Source organism: Maniola jurtina, chromosome 14, assembly GCF_905333055.1.
Source record: "Maniola jurtina chromosome 14, ilManJurt1.1, whole genome shotgun sequence".
NCBI classification, from domain to species: Eukaryota; Metazoa; Arthropoda; class Insecta; order Lepidoptera; family Nymphalidae; genus Maniola; species Maniola jurtina.
In genome coordinates, this window is record NC_060042.1 from 7,798,610 (window position 1) to 7,816,339 (window position 17,730).

Consider the following 17,730-nt stretch of genomic DNA (forward strand, 5'->3'; position numbering starts at 1 on the left):
ATCGAAAATTTCCCACAGGATTTTAAAAACCTAAAACTTCCGCGTGGGACGAAGTCGCGGACGTAAGCTAGTCCATACTTAATATTATAAATGCGAATGTGTGTCTATCTGTCTGTCTGTCTGTCTGCCTGCCTGCCTGTCTGTCTGTCCACGCGGACGAAGTCACGGGCATCAGCTAGTTTATAATATTAGTATGGACTTTACATTTGCCTTTACATTTAAGGCTCTTGTTATTCAACTGTTGTCCCGATTTGTCCTGCTTCTAAACGTCGTGAATACTAGTGTTTCACACTTTCAAGGCAATAAATTACCTTCGTCGTTGTGTTTCGTTGTTTTGGAAGCGTTCTACAAAACGGACACATACATAAATATCTTGCTTTATTTCATACGAGAACTGAGAAGTTAAACAAATATATCTACATATCCTGTAAGCATGAAAATAACTTTAACTTTTCATGTTCATGTTTTGTTTTATCTCATTCTTCTTACTACAATATAAAATAGACAGACAAGTAGGTAAGTAGATTGAAATCATTTTTTAACCCCCAACCCAAAAAGAGGGGTGTTATAAGTTTGACGTGTGTATCTGTCTGTGGCATCGTAGCTCCTAAACTAATGAACCGATTTTAATTTAGTTTTTTTTTTTTTATTTGAAAGGTGGCTTGATCGAGAGTGTTCTTAGCTATAATCCAAGAAAATCGGTTCAGCCGTTTGAAAGTTATCAGGTCTTTTCTAGTTACTGTAACCTTCACTTGTCGGGGGTGTTATAAATTTTTAATTTACCCTTGTTGCATACTAAACCAGGGGAAAACAAAAACAAAATTTAAATTTATAGCTTTATTCTGTAGGAGAAGTTAGCTATAATAGAGTTTATTTTACTATAAGAATGTATACCTACTTGCATGCATTACTTTTTGATAATTTTCAGTTAACTTGCGAATTTATTGTCCAAATTAAAATGGAGGTATTTATTTTTCCTAGTAACAACAAGTTAAAGTTTTTATCTGAATTTGCAAAGTTTATTTTTAGGGTCCCAAATAAACTACTGAGAAGAGAACCTTTATAAATGGAACTTTCTTGCTGTTCTTCCATTGTTTTGATGGGATCGGGAAAATGTTTTAGTAGGTTCAATGTTTTCTTTTGTCTTTTCAAGTTACATTCGTTTTAGGTAGGTATATTGTGCAAATAGAAAACACATTTCCCGTTTACATTTATTATACAAAAGTCGACCTCCAATTCGGGGAGTCCAGGGTTCGACTCAATTTTTAGATGCGCCTGATTCAGCCGAAGCTCTTGCTCTTGCATTATTACTACTAGGGGCACTAGCTATTCCTCCGGATTGTCTTGTGGTAGGTATTTGTAATAATATTGCTTTTAGATTCGAATTCGCAAAAATATTCTCCAGTACCTACTTAAAAATTATAAGGTTCCAGTAGCTAGGTATACAATAATATTCTTACTTACAGTTTGTCGACTGTAAAATTGCAACGATTGTTTAATGTAAAAGAAATTCATGCAGTTTCAAACCGTCGCGTCGTTGGAACCGAAAACCAATAAGCGATCAGAATTCGAGGCGGCTCCATTTCAAAGCTTTGCATTTAAATCAGTTTTATGGAGTCACCTGCATATTCGATACAGAATAAAGCGCACCGCGAACAAATTGTGCTTAAAATTTATTTAAAGTTTAGATTTACACATTTCGGGTGGATTCTACGACATCCCCCTAGTCTGTATTCAAGTATCCGTTTTAGACTTATTTTAAAAACAAAATTGCGAAGATACACTCTTTTGCAGTTTTGTTTTTTGGGTACTTAGAATAAAGTTGGTACCCAGCACTTACTTAGGTATTTATAGTTGGCGGAAGGCAGCCAAGTGAATGCCTCTTTATACCATTTGATCCATGCTTTAAACTGGCCTTGGATGACATTTTTGACACAGTTTACGTGCTGGAGATGGACATATTATGCTCCTACTTTTAATTTTTGATTTTATATGGACTGACTATGTTAATTAACAATCAATAGATATAAGTTATATTTCATTAATGTAGTAGAAATCTGAGACTTTATATCTCTCTGGTAATATCTTCAGTTTGCACCCACATTTCAGGTTTAATTTTAGTATTCCCTTTAGGCTAAACATTATACAAATAAATAATTGATTTATGGAATCTATGTTATCGTTTTCCATTAATCGTCGTCATTTGGGCGGGACATATTAATTAATTTTGCTCCTCGCCCCAATCTGAATTATTATGACCTATTTTAGGAGATAAATAAGTACAATACAGCGATTGTTCTGATTTAGTTCGTAGTCTCTATTCTAAGAATCTATTATATTCTAGGAACAGGAAAAACATTTATTTAACAAAAACAGTAAAAATTATAATATAAGCAAAATAATAAGAGCGCGTCAAATAAATAAATACACCTAACTATATTAAAAACACTACATAATACCATAGTTGTATAAAAATTGTAATTGAGTCGTGGGAGAGTTGGCGATGGAAGTTCGCGTCGCGCCCGTACTTATCTGCAGGAAATTAGAGCTTTTGCGGTATTCCCATCGTATTTTAATTTTCCTGACTCTCTTTATACAAAAGTTAGTTTCTATAAGAAAATAATAACTACTTCTGACCAAGTATGGCAACGGAGATACTCGTATAGCTTGGATAAAAACGATACTTTTTTGAAATATACCTAAGTAAAACTTTTCATTTTTCATATAATATTCTGATATTATCCGTAAAACTATATTTTGATTTTGTTTTTTTTTGTAACTGACCTGTAAAGTAAATAATAATATAATAAGAAATTCAAAATAACAAGAAGCAAACAATCTTAAATAATAATCGAAATTTGAAAAACAGAGCTAAAACCCGACTGCCGATAGATATACTAGATATTATATACTATTAGTAAAATTGGTTTTCTGACGCTCGGTGTATTTTAACATTGTACTATATTTTATATTTATGTACTCAGACTGTTTCCCCCTTTTATTTGATAATCCCACTTGATACAATAGCAAAAAAAAAAAATTGGGACCCCACTTTTTTGGATGTAACATCCCAAAAAATTAATTTCTCTTGTATAAAATGTAACCTATGTCACCTGGACTATAATAAGAAATCGATTGACACCTCATTCATCAATATCGGTCCAGTAGTTTAGGCGCTACGGTGGAACACATACATACATAGACCGCTAAAATCATAACCCTTCCTTTTGGCTTTGCCGTAGTCGGGTAAAAAGACCTGATAAGTAATGTTTTAGTAGGTAGGTACTTATAAGAACTATCAGCTTGAAAAAGCTACCCTATTTGATTCAATAGGGTTGGAAGCGTGGTAATCTACCTTCTTTTTGTATTCAATATTACAATAATTAGCACGAGGTAATAGCCGAAATTTTAACACCTTCATTAACATGTTAATTAATTCTTTCCTAAAGAATATTTCATGGTGTTTTTGTTATACAAGATCCGCAGAATGGGTGGTATTATATTTATTAAAATACTCTTTACCATAATATGATACGTTATAGTATATAGCTATAGTGGTATTAAAATTTGCTGTTGAAAATGGAGTGATATTTAATATATCAAACAAAAACAGCATATATTTTTTTTGTCTATAATTCTATCCACAACAACTAAAATGTTTTTTTCAGGTCAGCGATTAAAAATACTGACTGTAACCGAACACAAGATGCTGGTTTGATTTATGGTCTTCAATAGTGAGAGAGGGACGTTTCTAAACATAGATATTAGATACACATTATAAAGATAAAGACAAATAAATAATTGAGTTTCAATATTTCCTGATGATTTACCAGGAAATACTGAAACTCACTTGATAAGGGTTAAGAAAAAATAAATATCGTAAAACAGGCAAAAACTATTTTTCATGTTACTATACTATGTCTGCAATTTTACTCAATAGATACTTTTTCATCATGTGAACGTAAACGTAAAATTTATGAAAAAATAAACAAATACATATTTATGAAATAAAAAACCCTTGTTCTTAGGTTCTTTCTGCCCCTTAAAAATGTTGTCTGATTCAGGTGTATGCTTTGGTTTCGCCATTCGAGGATCGGTAGATGAAGGATGTCTGTAGGTATGAAGTCCAAGGATGAAGGATGGAACCACAGAACTCTAAATACTAAGGCATGGAACCATACGAATATGTTCCTATGCTATATGTATTTGATACGTAAACAAAAGCCGCAAACACCTTATTTATATGCATACAATCTGAACAAGATGTTTGAGGACCTTCAATTTGGGATATTTTGTGGATATTGGCATTTTTCTTGTAACGTTACGTAAATCTCAATGGTAAATTGGCATTTTCCATCTCGTTCTTTAAGAAATACTATGGCACCATTATGATATTATTATAGAATCTCATGTTTACCAATCGATTTATCGGAAATCAGCTTATAATAGTTACAACTGATTGATTTTTAGTTTTATCAAGTTACCAAAATTAGAATATGAATTGTGATTACAATTGTGTTACTATTATATATTGTGTATCTAAGCATAGTAATTGCTGAAGTTATAATTACTTATATACAATTGTGTTACTATTATATATTGTGTATCTAAGCATAGTAATTGCTGAAGTTATAATTACTTATATACAATTGTGTTACTATTATATATTGTGTATCTAAGCATAGAGTTGCTGAAGTTATAATTACTTATATACAAGGCAGAATATTGTAAATAGAAAAGAGCACCCGCCGAGTTTCTTGCTCTTGGTTCTTCTTGGTAGGAAGGGCAGTTTGTACCAGGTGGTAGATTTCCTTGACGATTCAAAAACACTTGTACAAGTTTGAAAAAAATGAAAAATGAAAAATCTTTATTTAGAGCTCTTTAATTAGTGTGTGTAGAGTAATTAGTGTAGGTACATTTACAATAAACAAGTAGGTACCTACTTCGTTTCTAAATATTTTTCTATCGACATACTTTTATTTTATTTATCTAAGTAGGTACGGTACACCAACAACTTCGACACAAAGGCTATAAAATATTCAGATTCACTACAGTATGGTATATATATTATGAAATATCCATTGCACTAACTTAAATATTTTAATTTAATAGAAATATAGTTCTACATTACTGTTATAAATTAATTTAAGCTCACGATCTATGTTAAAAGGAAGCTATACGTAAAAAAAAAATATTTTTAATTTTTACCATACATATTTAAAAATATATCTGTTTAAGTATAGTAATAGTAAAGTTGACTGAATCTTCAGCATTATTTATCTTTTATCTGAGAGTTGCATTAGAGTTTTTCAACTTGCTTTCGCCGACTTCGGGCGAGATTAGTTCTTCAAAGTTTCCTCACAATGCCGCCATGTAGTTCAAGGTATTCAAATGCGTTTTTGCCTACTTTCCGAGGCCTAGATACAGGCTTACAAAGAAAGCTTGGAATGTGAAAACTTTGTCTATAAAGAGCTTTATTGTATTGGTACGGCAAGTTAGCAAGACGCGTTACCCTTTCTTCTTGCATTACTTTGTTCCAACATATTTTTTACCATTTTCCGAAATCACGTCTCAAAGTACCTACCTAGGTTTTAACTTTTTTACAGGTTCTCTTCCGTTTTACCGAAATTATGTAAAATCAAATATAATACATAGTTTTTTAGAGAAGCTATAAGTTTTGTCAGCTATTCTGGTGGAGTTTTCGTAAATTCCGTTGGAAACTTTTCCCTTGGAAATCTATTCTATGTCCCAATTTCTTCAAGATCGGTTCAGCGGCTAAAAATTGAAAAGCAGACTCATCCATGCTAATGTAGTAATTACAAAAGTGTGTCTGTTTGATTTTGATAGTTACAGAGATAGCTTGTAGGGAAGGGCATAAGGTATTTTTTATCCAGAAAAATCAATGAGTTTCCACGGGACTTTCAAAAACGTAAATCCACACGGACGAAGTCACGGGCATCATCTAGTTTATAATATCTATTAAATAACGAATAGGAATATTTAATAGGAATTGATAGAGATTAATATTAATTTATTTTGATAATATTATATTCACTGCTAATAGCATCTTTCTATTGTAATTACATCGATAAGTAGATATAGGTGGTCCAAGCCTCGGGCACAGTTTAATTTAAACCTCATTCGAATCCTAACAAAACCTCACTTAGCTACCAACTGCAGGAATTGGAGCTTTTCCGCAAAAGCGTATTAACTAAGTAATCTACTAAGAGATATGCTTTAAAATGCACTCTAATGAGTGGCTCTAGCTGAAAATACTTAAATTAGAAAGAATTTTTGCCATACATTTTTTAGTAGGTACAAGTTGCTGGATTCCTGGAAAATAAAAACTAGTTCTTAATCATGTCTTAATTGGTAAGGAAAGGCTTTTGGGCCGGAATGTATCTTTTCTATCACATATACTTAGACAATAATATGTACCTACACGTAGTGAAACCACAGACTTTTAGTGGAGATTCTCCATTCGATGATTATGTTTAGTACACTAATATCAAAGAGTTTCCACGGGAATTTTAAAACCATAAATCCACACGGATGAAGTTGGGAGTACCATCTAGATTCTGAAAGGTACAACAATAAGTAGGTACACTTCAAACGCCGCTGAAGAACGTTGGCTCTCCGTCTATTATATGTAGCATAGTGGCAACAATACAGGCAATCACCGTCGACCGAAACGTTGCGCGCTTATAGGTTGCAACTTGTAACCTTTGGTAAGAAGGAAGATTTTCTTGATTTAGCCTGGACAGTTCCAATCTTTGCGCTGGAAAACATTTCACAACGTTTCATAAATCTGTTCGCGCTTCGTGTATGGTATTTTAAAATCGGTATTGAAGTTCCTCTGAGCTTCTATTGTAACTCTTCACATTAACGTTAACTGTACGAAGAATCTCTCATTTAGTATGGACTATAATAGAGAAATAATATGCCCAAATTCCATATTTACAGATAAAATCACGACGTTTTCCCTCCCATACTATATACAGAGTCCTCCTTTCTTTTCGTCTGTCTGCTTGCCTTTCACAGCCCATCTGTTTAACAGATTTTGACAAAATCTCCGAAGATAATTTGTATTTTGGACATAGGATACTTTTCATCCTAGAAAATCAAAGAACTCCCATTGGATTATAAAAACCGGAACACTCCCTTGTGAATTCTGAAGCGAGGGTCCTTGTGAATTCGCGGGCATCATCTATCCTGTAGTAAATAATAATACTGTGTGGTTAGTTCCTTCAGAATAAACCTACTTACAACAAAAGCATTACAAAGTGAAAAAATATTCTAGGTAAGTACGTACCTATAGTATAGTACATATATTAGCTACATATAGTACATAATACATATAGTAGTACATATAGTAGTAGTAGGTATAGTAAGCAGATATTCATATAAAACCTTTGATTTAACTCTAGTTTGAAGTCAAAAAGAAGTGGATTGCAATGAAGACGATTATTCTCGATCGAATTGCAGCGAGCACTACGAGAACAAATCAAGGATTTCTAGTGAAAAATCTTAGATCTCAATGAGCAATGTTACAATTGAAGTTAAATTCAAAAGTCACTTTATCTCGAAAGACTCTTTTATCTTACTCGTACTTAATTCTGTAAAAGTGTGCAGTATTTCTGGTCTAATTTTATTTAAACCTCATATATAATTTTTTTATAGTTATAATATTTAATGATAGGAAGATCTAATGACTGATGATAACATATTGAGAGGAATGGGAAGTGGCTAGATGAGAAAGATAAAATCCAATAAAAACAATAGGTATGCCCGAGAAAGCAATTTCATTTTTGATGCTGGATCAATGAAGCTCTATAAAATCATTTAATATTTAAATTTATGTTATTGATTTCGTAATTATTGCTTATTCATCATTGACCGTCTGTCACTAAATATATTCACTACAGGCATAAGAAATACCGTAAAGGTAATCCAGCCCTTAGCACGCTAGTATAGATACCTAATAAAGTGAGGGTACAAACATTGGCAGGAAACAATTCAATGGGATGCCTCGAACAGCACTCAGCGATACCCATTTGCCAAGTTCCTATCTTGAAATGTGTCGTGTTCGAGACAGTAAATAAGAAAAGTCACATAAAAGTATTGCGGTCGATTGCTCGATTCAATTAATTTTGTGGACCGAAATTCCTAGGCAGGTACATTTGTATCTCATGGCTGTAACTATGTATTTTAAAAATTAGGTAAGTACATGCTACACAGCTAAGTAAATTATATCCTGTCCTTATCCAAATGATATAGTTATTTATATTTGTTTTCTTTTCACAGGCTACTTTTCACCCGGAAAATCAAAGCATTCCCGCGGGATTTTTAAAAACATATAATTACGTGGACGAAGTCGCGGGCAACATTTAGTTATATAATGTATAAAAAATAGTGTAATGCCAGTAAGAATAAAATTAGCCTAGGTACATTATTTTTTCAGATGTTTTCTCAGAAATTACTACTGTGCGAGTATAATATGTGTGTTATAATATAATATGTTCGCTTCACTTCCATCGTAAAACTGTGCTTCCGATGAGCACCGTCAATCACACGTCACCCCATTGTCGTTGACTTGATCAAAGGCTTCGGATACCAGAGGATAAATAGCTAGAAGAAGCAAAAATTCTTACCCATTTTACTTACAGAAAAACTAGGTGGCCTGGAGTAGGTGGGCTTACCTATTGTATAGACTGTAGAGATATTACTAATAAAAAACTGGATTATGCCCGGGATTTGGTCTGCGTAGAATTTAAGTTTTTAAATTCTAAATTCTACACAGGTTTCTCTACTAACGATTCTCTACTAACACACTTCCATGTTTATAATATTAGTAACATTACATACTTTAAATCTATGATAGAAATGTTTACACGTTTCTATATAAGCACATTTTTAATATTATGGGCCCATAAACCTTTGAATAATAGTTAAAATTGCATTGAAGTCCACTAAAGTGAATTAGTAAAGTGGAATTAAAGCGAATACACATATATTTTAAAGCAATACAGTCGCATAAATAAAATACAACCAAGAATCCCAACAAAAATATTTGTGAAATGCAGTCCAATAAAAAAATGTTTTGAAAGGGCATAACAATCAGTTCAAAAGTTAGCTACACCGCCACGGGATTCAATTTGAGTGAAAACTATTTCGTCTGCATAACAATGAATTTTATTGATTCGATACCACTCGATTGCGGACAACGCAGTCCTATGAATATTTCCAATCTACATTTCTACATCACTAAGTTCAAGCATGCTTGAAGCCTACGAATAACATGAATAACAATATCTATGCTATAGATACGTTAAAGCACAATAATTTATCGATGCAATAATTAAATACCTATTAGGTATACGAATTATACGATCATAATATAAGCTTAATAATTATGTAAAGAAAAAAAACGTACAGGTAAACTGTTTTGCGTGGGATTCTGTGTAGGTTTTTAAAAAATCCGTAATAACTATTGACTATTTTGTCATTCCAGATTTGCCTGTATCCAGGACGCAAGCTTGATAATCTAAATACATAATATATACATACGTATATAAAAAAAAAGCTGACTGACTGACTGACTGATCCATCAACGCACAGCTCAAATCACTGGACGGATCGAGCTGATATTTGGCATGAAGGTAGCTATTATGACATAGATATCCGCTAAGAAAGAATTTTTGAAAAGTCAACTCCTAAGGGGATAAAATAGGGGGGTTGAAATTTGTGTAGTCCACGCGTACGAAGTTGCTGACATAAACTAGTTATATAAACTATGCTTGTCGCTGAAATTATTGAGTTATTGAGTAGGTAAAACGTAAAGCAGTAATATAGAAAAAACTCGTCAACCTTATCATTTCAGCACTAAAATACGTCACGACATTATAGTCCATTGTACCAAGGGTATGTATATTATCCACGATTTTCCTCCAAACCGCTGGGCTATTGAGACTTAAACTGGATCAACCCAAAACATTTTGCTAATAACCAAAATAATTCACACGGTCCGGTTTCCAAATTTAGAGAGCAATATAATGGGATCGGGTCGGTAGTCTCAACGTTAAGGATAGTTTAGACTTTAGAGGATAATGCCTATAATAGTTGTAATCGGATTAGTTAAATTAATACGTGGTTCCCTCAATGACCCGAAACTTTATGCAGAATATAATAATCCATACTAATATTATGAATGCGAAAGTGTGTCTGTCTGTCTGTCTGCTACATTTTCACGGCTCAACTGCTGAACAGATTTGAATGAAAGGTACAGAGTTTATATCCCGGGGACGGACATAGGCTACTTTTTATCCCGGAAAATCAAACAGTTCCTACGGGACTTTTAAGAGTCTATCCGTTTAACCAATTTATATGAAGTTTGGTACAGTTGGTTACCTTACCGGAAAAGCAAAGAGTTCCCACGGGATTTTGAAATAAACCTAAATCCACGCGGACGGAGTCTTATTAATTATTATAAGTAGAAATAAATTATCGAATATTTCAAAAGTTATGACTTTTTTTCTAATTGAACAAAACTTTACTTGAAGATTTATTCTATCACGTGGATGAAATCGCGGCCAAAGGTTAGTTTTATTTTATTTTATATAGACCATTTTGACCACCACTTCTTGAGAATGTTTTTTTGTTTACGAAAAAGCTCATTTCAGGTATAGAAATCGTTCAACTGTACCACGGAAAACAGAACGAATTTCCGACTTACTTTATAGTGATAGCCGCGAGCTGTTTGCTTCCCTCATTCGACCTTTGTTCGGCGATCTCTAACACTTTATTGCAAAGGCTTTAGGCTGAAATCGAAAATTCGAAGATCTCGATTTCACCACAAAAAGTAACCAAATACCTTTTGAACGGAGCCCTTATATGGATATTTCGTTCGAAATCACGATATACCGTGTTTGTGTAGTACACAATAATATGGCTGCTTAAAATACCTACTGGGGCACGTTTGAAACCTGCGTAGCTTTAGTTTTAATTTTGCGTAACTACTTATCACTATTCACAGCTAAGCTGATTCCTAGTCCCATGTCATCAATAACTTATCCTACAAATTCAATAATTGCCAATCAAAGAATGGTCAATTTTAAATAAATTTTATTATTATTTTTAGATAATTAATATGCACACTGCACAGCCGTAATCAAATATAAGTATAACATGAATATTATTTACTACTAGAGATTCAAAAAAGAGCGGAAATGAAAACTAAATATTGGTACAAATGGTCGGTATCTAAGATTTAAAATAAGTATGAGAAATCCATTCAATTCAGATGTCTTTTTGTTGGGGCTTATAACGATTCAATACCTCGCCGATAATGGCCAAAGTTTATGACAAACTAAAAACTATGCTATAACTTTCAAGAAAGTAAGACGCAAATCTGGGATACACTAAAAGATTCACCATGGCCGGATTTTTCTAAAGATTTAACAAGTCACTTGCAAATCCTGATTTATATTTTACGAGTAGCTTTTGCGGTATGTATCCACAAGTGACTTTTTTAAGAAAATCAATATGGAACTTTTTTTTTTAAATTTTACTTGTTGTTATTCGATTAGCTGTTATCAAAAACATACTCTCAATGAAGTGGATTTTTTAACCCCCGACCCAAAAAGAGGGGTGTTATAAGTTTGACGTGTGTATCTGTGTATCTGTGTGTCTGTGTATCTGTGTATCTGTGTATCTGTGTATCTGTGTATCTGTCTGTGGCATCGTAGCGCCTAAACGAATGAACCGATTTTAATTTAGTTTTTTTTGTTTGAAAGGTGGCTTGATCGAGAGTGTTCTTAGCTATAATCTAAAAAAATTGGTTCAGCCGTTTAAGAGTTATCAGCTCTTTTCTAGTTTTCTTGTAGAAAAGAAGGTTAGATAACCGTTAGGTTCATAATATTATGTCAATAGACAAATGTCAAGCTGTCAAGATGGACGTTGCCTAAATACATAATTATTTATTTGAAAAATAATGTTTTGGAAAACTCAAATACTTTGGATCGTCGGGGGTGTTATAAATTTTTATTTACACTTGTTTACATTTAGGGTGGATTTTTAAAGTATAGAAAAATTGTCATTACATCAAAATTCAGTTTTTAAAATTTATTTGACGATTAAAAAATATCAGAATTTATAAAACACTAAATCAAGGGATTTTCCACTCTTTCACGTTTTTTAATGTCTTAAACTTCCAGTTTTAACCCTCTACCTGAACCGGTAAATATTGAATCAACTCGGGTAATATTTACAGCTAAAAGGCTAGACGGTGATTATTTAACTTTGTTTCGTATTTTTTACGATCTCCAGTTTCATTTTTATTACTTGCTTAATAGATAAAGTTTGGGAATGAACAGCGTACCATGATTGCTTACAGTTTTTGGGATTTTGAATCAATTCTGGTTTCTCTGACTTGCTATATAAATAAATAAAAAATCAAAAGAAAAATAAAACCGACTTCAAAAACCACAAACACTAAAAAGTTAAAAATAACTTTTGTTTAGCTACACGTGTAATGTACCCAGGGATGAATTCGAGCGAGCATATTAAAACAAAATTAGAAATCCAAGAGTGAAGCTCGCCCGACTTCATACCTGGGTACATTACACGTGTAGCTAAACAAAAGTTATTTTTTACTTTTTAGTGTTTGTGGTTTTTGAAGTCGGTTTTATTTATCTTTTGAAATTTTTTTATTTCACAATTTTTAGTGGCCCCACTGTACTATAATATGCTATGCCCAATTAAAACCCTACTGTTTACTAAGCTATTACACTGATCGCGAGCAATTTGCTCCTATCCATTGAGGAGTTCTGTTCTCTATCTCCGAAGATATTCATCAGATCTTCCCCAAATTTATATGGGACCACCTGCACAGTATACCCTTTCAAACCAAATTGGTCCAGGGGTCTTTGAGTAATCGGGGAACATACATAAAAAATAAAAAAACATTCCGACGAATTGAGAACCTCCTCCTTTTTTTGGAAGTCGGTTAATTATGATTTATTGAATGCCTTGCACGACCAAGACGCACATTACAATACATATTTGCGAACGACCTATCAAGTACGAATTACTTTATACAAAATCATACTACCACTACTAAGCTCTGATCCATGTCCCATCTGGGCACGTTGTAAAATGAAATATATTTGTACTGACAGCGGGTCAGGATAAATATATTTTATCAAACTGCAGTAGTAATTCAGTATTGACGGAGTGAACTGTGTTGTTATTGCGCTTTTATGACAGAAAGGACCACCTGTAGAGAACAAGTGTAAATTAAAAATTTATAACACCCCCGACAAATGAAGTTTACAGTAACTAGAAAACAGCTGATAACTTTCAAACGGCTGACCTGATTTTCTTGGATTATAGCTAAGAATACTCTCGATCAATCCACCTTTCAAACAAGAAAAACTAAATTGAACTCGGTTCATTAGTTTAGGAGCTACGATGCCACAGACAGATACACAGATACACTCGTCAATCTTATAACACCCCTCTTTTTCGATCGGGGGTTAAAAATATCATCTTATGAATATAATGCAGAGTTCCAAGCCCACTTAAAAAGAAGCTCATGTTCCTTTAAGTCGATTATTCGACTACTTAACAAGGGTTTGTACAGTGATGCTATTAATAAACTAAACTTTCAAACTATTTTGCTATTACGTTCCAGCATAGCGCAGGTGCTGCCGCTAATGTACCCGCCGCAAAGCATAATGCAAAAACATAACAAAGTGAGCTCATGACTATGTAACGCTTTTGCATTATGACGAAGTGGCGTACCCACGCACTGTGTAAACGGAAACCTATTTACTCAGTTTACATAACTTTGCGTCCTTGTGAATGTACCTATATGAATGTTATGAATTTACTATCCATACTCATATTATAAATGCAATACGTGTGTTTCAGGAATTTGTTGGCCCGCCCCTTGGATAACCCTTGAGTTGTAATCTAATGGGAAGTTGATTTTTAACCCCCGACCCAAAAAGAGGGGTGTTATAAATTTGACGTGTGTATCTGTGTGTCTGTGTATCTGTGTGTCTGTGTATCTGTGTATCTGTCTGTGGCATCGTAGCGCCTAAACGAATGAACCGATTTTAATTTAGTTTTTTTTTGTTTGAAAGGTGGCTTGATCGAGAGTGTTCTTAGCTATAATCTAAAAAAAATTGGTTCAGCCGTTTAAGAGTTATCAGCTCTTTTCTAGTTTTCTTGTAGAAAAGAAGGTAAGATAACCGTTAGGTTCATAATATTATGTCAATAGACAAATGTCAAGCTGTCAAGATGGACGTTGCCTAAATACATAATTATTTATTTGAAAATGATGTTTTGGAGAACTCAGATACTTTGGATCGTCGGGGGTGTTATAAATTTTTAATTTACACTTGTTTATTAAAATAACGTCAGCACTCCGTTCGAGCGTGATGAGTATAAGTGACCATTACCACATCATCAACCGATACATTAACTATGCCAAAGCGAAGGATATTAAGGTTAAATTATATGTGGGGTTGAATTGAGCCAGTGTCGTGTCCAGGTGACATAATTCAATTAGATTGCGAGCCATTCATCTGCCACGGGGGAGAGTTATGTTCTGTCTCACTACACCACCTAAATTGGGTAAACAGTACTACGAAACATACTCGTAGCAACTACATCTACAGTGCGTTTCAAGTTTCAGCTAAGAATGGGTTAGTTAAATTGTATACTAGTTAAATTAAGTTGTTTGTATTAGTTCTAGTTTTGCTCATTTATTAACCTACTACTTTAAAGGCTGATTTTTCAATCTAGATAACCTGAGGAATAAAGACAATAAGTACAGTACCAAATAGAAAAAAAATAAAAAATCGACTGCAATAACCAACACCACGAAATTTATATAATATATTATGTAACAATAGTTAGGGTATACCTATATACTTAATATTTTTTTTGGAGCCCATGCCAATTAGTCGCACGAACCGTCTACTCTTTATAATATTTCTTCGCGACTTATGTAAGCGACTTTGTAAAGTGTTGATAATAAAAAAAAGAATACCCAGCTGAGTTTATAGTGGGCTCTTCTCAGACTTGGGCGAGTTTGGAACCCTCGTAGCTTTAGTTTTAAGTTTACGAAATTAATTATCACCTCTATATCATCTACCAAATCTGACAAACAAAAGGTGTACAATTAAGTGTACAGAACAAAGTTGAATAAACGATTTTGATTTTAACCTCATTGGAGGAGAGATAAGTTTCGTTCTCCACCCCAAGACATTCATCAGATCTTCAAATTTAATAAAATTATTAACTATACAAATAATATATACCTACTTAGATACTTTTTGAATTAGAGCTTCCAATAACATTATTCCCTTATATTATTTTAACATATTTTCCACAGTAACACCCTCAGTAAGCTAAAAATCCATTTAAATTTATACCCAGTTAGCGAGGCTGTACAAGCTCATTATGTGCATTGCAAGCTTATCTCTTAGGCGATTATCGAGTTAGCAGGCTGAAGCGGAACGGCTACTATTGTGATAGTAAATAGGCATTTCATTTTATGACGTCATCACCATTCCGCTGATGTAATGGCCCATAGTAAAAGGGTATTGTCTATGCTATCTGCGGTGCCCCAGTGTTTTCTTTATCATAATAATGGCCATATATTATAGAAGATATTTTTAAAAGGGTTGACTTTTCTTCTTTTATAAAATAATCGGTGTATTTGAATCAGCTTCCCCGGACAATTTTTTTAAAATTTCAATCATTATCTCATGATCAATCTCGCCGTTGCACTACTGAGTATAGGTCTCCTCTCAGAATGAAAAGGGCTTATAGACCATAGTCTGCAACGATGGCTCAATACGAATTGGTAGACTTTGAAGGCCTTTGAGAACATTATGGAGAACTGTCATGCATGCAGGTTTTCTCACGATGTGTTCCGTAAACGCACATAACTCCAAAAAGTTAGAGGTGCGTACAGTACAACCAAATTAATAATGCGCATGCAGATCTTCGCTAATTGTCGTATTCCGAATCATTGAATCGTAAGAGCCCTAAACAATGCACTTGCATTTTGCACCTTGTTATAAACAAATAGGAGTCAATATCATGTGTATCATACGACCGTTGCCGAACAGTGACGAAGATTTCTATGCGCATTATTAATTTGGTTGTACTGTACCTACCTAGGTACCCTGAATCGAATTTCCGACCTCCCGAGTAGAAGACTGATCTCCCAACCACTAGGCAATCACCTATCTTCTTCAATTTTAATATATCTCAGTTATTAATTTTAGATTTCTAGTCATATACAGCTATAGATATAAGAACGCTCTTAATTGTAACAGAAAATACTAAACAAAACAGAGATAAATCATTATCAATGACCGCTTAGAGTTTCGTATCTATCTATTTGCCGCCTCGACTAAAAATACAGTTTTACCACTGCTAAAATACATTTTGTAATATTTCTTTATACTTAGTTACAATATTATGGTTATTATTGCAAACTTGCTCTATTGATCTGTTGTTAAACAGCTACGGCAACAGAATATAGGAGAACATTTAAAACTGTTAAAAAGAAACATAACATATCTAGCATGCTTTAGAAATAAAATAGTTTAATCTGGAATTCAAAGTTTTAGCTGGATATTATAGTTTTTGATTTACTACCGCTGAAAATCCGGCGACTCAGTAGGTCCAGACTTGTTTGAGTGAAACTCGCCGCGTCGGCGTCCGTGGTCCTAATTAACGTGGACCCTGATAAATATACGATGTGCACCCAGCCTTCCCGCTCGGTACAAAGTCTTGTTCAAAAAGGTAAACTTTTCACACAACTTTTTAATTATTCAAGTCTGTCACTATCTACGCTTGTTAACAGCCAAAAGTCGGCGATTTTTTATCAAATCCGTAGCAAATCACATTACATTCTGTTATCTTCTTCAACTTCGTCATCCCAAACCAGACACAATACCTACAGGTTAGCTACTCGTACCTAAGCGTTCTTGCACTGAAAATAGTCTTATAGGTAGTCTTTTAGGTGATAAGTCTTATAGGTAAGTCTATTCGTATAAATCATTTTTTAGACCTACATGTAGTAAACAATTTCGAGATCAACATTATACCATAAACTACAACGCTAGACTTGTCAAGTTCTGGAAGGCGATTGATGATTACTATTAAATTGCGACCAATTACAATGGATGTAATTGGTCGCAATTTAATCGTAATTTATGTGTGTACCTACTTAACTAATTTATTTACTAAATAGGTACACTTTCTGAGTAAAATACAAGAAAAGTTCTTTCGTCGTGCTAAAGACGGTCAAACTTTATTTTATAAGGATCCTAAATAAACTGCTGAAGACCTTTGTAGTAAATTGAACTTTCCTTATTGTTTTCCTTACACGTTTGTAAGTGGATTAAGATATGTTTTCGTATAAGGTTTTGACTTCTATTGAATATAAATTCTAGTACCAACTAATTTATATCACATAAATTATTTATTAGTGCAACTACGGCATTTATATTGAATCTTACTCAAGACGATGAAGACGATGATAGCACTAAGCACCTATCTTGTTTCTTTCTTTTCAGTTTATTTTACTTGTACCAAGTCGGGTTCAAGTTGTCTCATTTTTTCCGTAGTCGGGTTATAGTTTTTTTATAATAATTAATTATTATCAGATGTACTGATATATTATGTAAGTATACTCAACAAATTATA